Source organism: Papaver somniferum, chromosome 4 (assembly GCF_003573695.1).
Source record: "Papaver somniferum cultivar HN1 chromosome 4, ASM357369v1, whole genome shotgun sequence".
Lineage (NCBI taxonomy): Eukaryota > Viridiplantae > Streptophyta > Magnoliopsida > Ranunculales > Papaveraceae > Papaver > Papaver somniferum.
In genome coordinates, this window is record NC_039361.1 from 160,946,128 (window position 1) to 160,951,535 (window position 5,408).

The 5,408-nt window shown below is 37.3% G+C and overlaps 1 long non-coding RNA gene across 2 annotated transcripts; it reads left to right on the forward strand.

Annotated features, from left to right (window-relative positions):
* Positions 1–567: 567 nt before the first annotated feature.
* LOC113271764 lies at positions 568–5,021 on the forward strand. Of its 2 annotated transcripts, XR_003322332.1 has the most exons (7): positions 568–964; positions 1,293–1,424; positions 2,037–2,193; positions 2,270–2,355; positions 3,010–3,359; positions 3,939–4,167; positions 4,975–5,021. It is a non-coding gene; the product is annotated as an uncharacterized LOC113271764 (long non-coding RNA). The 2 variants fall into 2 exon arrangements; XR_003322331.1 differs by lacking the exon at positions 4,975–5,021 and having other exon boundaries at positions 3,939–4,207.
* Positions 5,022–5,408: the final 387 nt, after the last annotated feature.

A 5,408-nucleotide genomic window follows, 5' to 3' on the forward strand; every position in this document is an offset into this window, starting at 1 on the left:
CCGACCAGTAAAGCTATGTTAAATGTCGTTACCATAGCTTCATCATTAGAAAAGATATATTTTAACCAATATGAAGTGAAGGTTTCATCAACACTCAATGTGTGAGCCTATTTTGTTGAAGCTTTTAAAGGGGAAGAACGCGCTGTTGTTCCTGGATTATTTATCGTGTCTCATAAGAGAATTCTTCAAAACATCATGCACACAGGCTAGCCAGTAGATATGGCCCGCTTTATATGAAAATTTTTGTATAGTTAAGTTTTCCTTTTTTTTTTAAACAAAATTTTGTATATGAAAACTTTTAGTCACGACAAGTATTGTTTTGGAAATCTTTTCAATGGTTTGACGGAAGTGTTATCCACCTGGTGGACGGCGCTACTATTAAGTATTTAGTGTAAACATGATGTAAATAATCCACGAATTAGAAGAGAATTTTAAAACATCATGCACACAGGCTAGCGAACAGATACGACCCGTTTTATATCGGGCCAGGTTCAGGCTGGGTGTGCTTAAGTTGTTAGCATACCGGGCACTTTTTTATTCATCTTCATTTCGTGCTTTTTCATTTGAAGTTCAAAAATCCTGTTTCTACCGGAGAATTCACTCTTTATTTAACTATTTTCGTCGTCTTGATTTCTTAAACAATTTTCCTAGTTTTCTATGCAGAATTGGGGCTGCTGGGAAACTCAATCGTTTCAAGAGTGAGAAAATTAGTGTAGTATATGTATTTGTTATTATTATTTTTAAAATTTTTGGTTTGGTTATTTTCTAGGGTTGTCTTTGAATCATGCTAAAGGTTGAAAGAATTGGAGTAACAGAAGAAGGGATTTCTTCACTTTGTTGCTCAAGGAGGAAATTTAAACGTTTGCAAATACTTGCTTGAGACGTTGAAACTTGACGTGGATTTCAAAGACGGAAAGGGGGATTTCATACAGCTTCAAGAGATTTTGTCTTTGTTTGAGAAATGGTATTCTGGTTGTTTTCTTCACTTCTTTTTTATGGTCTGGGTAGATTTTTTTTTGTTAGTTATTTCTCTTTCGGAAACTCAATGTGGGAATCTTAGAGTTGCCAACAAAATATGGTCAATGTGAATACAATTGCTGAAGTAATAAATTTCAACACTTTGTTTTCTTATGCTTTTAACTGTACGGAAGGTTAGTAGCTGGTTGGAAATATGCTAAAGACCTAGCAAGCCATGCTATTAATACTGACGGGGATTCATCTTTGTTTAAATTGTTCATAGTTTGCTACTCTAACTACTAAATAGACATCTCCTTGTTGTATGTATTTTACAGGGGACACACCACTGTATTATGCAGTTGCAAAATGGCATTAGGATACTGTTAGATATCTTCTTGAGAACGGTGCCAATGCTGATGCATCAGATGATACTAATCAGCCTCCTTTGCATTTTGCTCCAAAGACAGGTACTCCCTCTCTAGATGGTCCGTTCAGTCTTCTGTTAGATAGTAGACCTTCATTGCTCTTGTAAAGGCTAAACATGTCGACCTAACTTAAAGTTTGGTTATACCTTCACATGTATATTAACTGGAAACAATTGGGACCTCATTAAAAACTTCACTTATCTGGACACACTGAAAGATGTACTTCACTGCATGAATTAGGTAATCTGTGCTTGAATGTGATCTCCAAGTTATTAGTAGATACATGCTAGGATTAAGGATGCACAGCCCTGGCCAATTTGCTGGATCAGTTAAAATTATAGTCAACCAAAAGGATGTCATTGCCAAAAACTACCCTCTTTGCCTGGCTGGATGGTCGACCTTCTAGTGAGCCATCCTGATTTGGTGGTCTAGAAATATCCTTGTCCTAACTTTTCACAATGATTTAGATGTTCGGGTCAACGTGAGAATATTTTAACTGCATTCCAATGGCTCAGCAGACATAGCAAACTACTCTATCTAGTGTAGTTCTCAGTACGCCGAGATTTCCTCAAAGTAGGTTATGAAGTCTGAACAGCAATAAGATGTTTCTTTACTTCCTACGAGTAATCTCTATTTATTTGAATAAACATTCAGGCTTGGTGATACAAAGATAATAACCTTGTTACTTTCAAGGGGTGATCACGTTGAATGTTGCAACTAGTGCTGGCACTGCCTTTGAGCTTGCTGCTGGTCTCGGTCACCGAGATGCTGTTGAAGTGTTGTTGGATCACGGTGCTATGTTCTTTTGCTGGTATTGAACAGCTGTCCGTCTGTAAGGTAGTCGATCAAGAAGATTGTCAGCTTAATTGATTTTTTTTACCATGCAGCCAGATGTTTGTGGTCAGGGTTTGCTTAGACCGCTAATTTCAGCAATTTTTATCAGTCATGGGAATGTGTGGAACTATTACCAAAGGTAACAAAATTTCTAAATTCTCTGGTGGCACAATGCTTTGTTGTTTACTCAGAGACTTTGGTCATATTTCAGAAGTTGTAACTATATGTTCCTTCGTAAACCAGAAAAGGCAATTACCATCAGTATACATATATACTGTTGCGAGTTTTTACTATTTTCTTCACTGACAGAGTTTACTTTGTAGCTTTTTTTCCCGATAGTTTTTGTTTTTGGATACACCCATGCTCTTAAATTTTAGAGTTGGCTAATCATCATTAGCCAACTTGGCAAGACGCTCAATCTTATCACTTGGCATTTGGGAAACCACATGTTTCTGGAATGTATCTTATATATACATACACTTTTCACAGATTTTCTTTCCCGGAGCATGTAGTACCATTTTCCAATTTGCATATATATAGTCCCAAATCCAAATGCTGTGTCATACTGATATTCCCCAAGGTAGGCATGGCACCATAACATGACTCATGATCACATACTAGTCCTGCTATGTTGTTATTTTCTCAACTAGTCAATTACTTGTGGAGAATGCTGATGCTGTCGAGTTTTGGGCTCATTTGCTCCATAATGGAACCTCATTCACACTGTTTGAGATGGCCACGTATACTTTGAAGTTGAATTTGTACACTGAAATTTAAAACAACATGCGAACAGACTAGCGGCGGCCCACTTTATTGCAGGCTAGGCTCAGACTAGGGCTGGGCTAGGTTGAGTTGTTAGCATCTCAGGTCGGCTTTCTCTGTTACCAGACAGCCAGACCTGTTCAATTCATCCAGCTAAGTACCTATACTAGTTTCTACCATCTTACATATTCTACATTCACCGCTAATTTAGGACTTTGAATGTGCTGGAATTCCCAAATTTGATGTGCATTCATCAATAATTTCGGAAATCATTGGCAGAGGGAACTATATGAGAAGGAGAAGTTTCATCACGCAAAATCAAAAGGAGGAGATGCATTCCAGGAAGCGCAGTACCTTATGGTAGCGCACTGGTTTGAAGAGGTAGTTTTCAATCGATAAGTCCTTTTCGCTTTCACATGTAACAATCCTTAGATATCCATGATGGTCACTGAACAAGACTTATCAAATTTTTTTTCTGGAGGTTACTTGGTGTTCAAACTGTGTGTAATTTGAACATTTTGTTTCCTTCTTTTTACTTATATGGTCTTAGATCATGACTAACAACTGAGTTAGCACCGCAATCTTTCTCGGTCTTTGTTGCACATGTGCCTGTTTCCTGTTACTGCAACTTAGCAAGAACAACTTATGAATAACCAATATTGTGTGTAAATGAGTTCAACTGGGCTATTTCATTCATCTTTTGCACGAAGGATACTTCTTTCTGTTGAGAGATAGGTAACCTTCTCTTCGTAACTGAACTGTTTTCATTCGCTAAACATATGAGCATACAGGGTAAACATAAAAATTTCTTTTGTACTCCCTCTTCCCAGAAAGAGTGTTTCATCTTTATTTACTTTTTTAATGTTTGCTTGTTTTCTAGTGATTACAATTATGCCTGTTTCTTGTTAACTGAACTCTGGTTGTCAGCCTTTTGATCTTGGATATGTATTCTTCTTCCAGGGGAGACTTAAGCGACATAACTGGCATATGAAACCGTTGAAGTCAGCAGACCCAGTCTCCATGTCTGCTGTCTGGAGATGTTACCAGACACAACCTACTATGCCAGGAAAATCGGTAATGGACGGCATCAATATTTCAAGTTCAATTCCGAACATGAGCACTGTCTTGCGATGTTATGGGCCCTGTTGCACCTTCCTTTACTAGAATTGCTGTTGTGCAGAGTAATAAGGTCTGGTGTATCCCACTTGAACTTTATACTTGTTTAATTTGTATTGCAACAAAACACCGTATTTCACTATTAGTATAAGTTAACGAACCAATCAACATGTGTCTAAGTTCGTATAACTTGTCATTGATTCACATAAATCATCAGGGAAAAGAATAAAAATAATTTGTTTGTTGAGAATTCTTGACCCTAAGCATCACTTGAGGGGAGGACTGCTCTTATCAAGGTTCACCTGTTGGCTGTCTGGTGCGTTAGAGTTGGCAGGAACTGTTCCTCTAAGTGACCCTCTTAGTTATTCTTATTGTTAGGCCGACTGAGCGAAGCGAGGGAGGACTCTATATAGGGTAACTTTGTGTCAAATGGGACATGATTTTTTTTGTTTTTTTTCCAATTCGACAAAAAAGATTGGATTTGGTGTCATACCCCCGAAATTTCCAAATTGCCCCTCCATTTTATTCCAATTACTATAACTCATTGTTATCATATTTTTCGAGGGGTATAATTTGTAGCCAAACTTTAAAGTTTTTACGGAAATTTCGGAGGTGTTAATCATTTTAGGCACAATTTTCGAAATTAAATGTAAATCCATTATGCAAATCACCACAATGTATACATAATACTTTATGTAGCCATATTTTGTTTTGTGCATCAAGCTATATTTCGTTGCAACTAATAAAACGATGTACTCCCTCCGTTTTAAAAAAAAGATATTTTCAGGCACAATTTTTGAAAATTGAATGCATAACCATGACGCATAACACATTATGCAGCCATATATTGATTTATGCATCATCTAATTTTTTGTTTCAGGAAAAGTGATATTTTTATCCCGTGTCAGGAAAAATGATATTTTCGCGGCGTGTCAAGAAAAATGATATTTTCGCGCCGTGTCGTAAACAATGATACTTTTGCACCGTCTCAGGAAAAATGATACTTTTTCGGTCGGCCGTCCTACCGTGGCAGCAGTCATCTGGTTTTTATAGTTATCTTTTAATGGCCTCAGATCCAAAAAGTTAGTAAAGAATTTAAACAAGCTCATAAAAATGAATATGAAAGATTTGTGTGTGGCTGTGCAGATCAGTGGGATAAAATGAACAAAAAGGAAAAATAATGGAAGAAAAAACACCCGGGAGTGGAGGGGCTCGAACCCGTAACCCTCAAATCCCAACTTGTTCCTAGTTGATGGAATCCAGCTTGAGCTTTCTAATATCTGTATACTCTTCCAACTTCCAACTTCCAAAAAC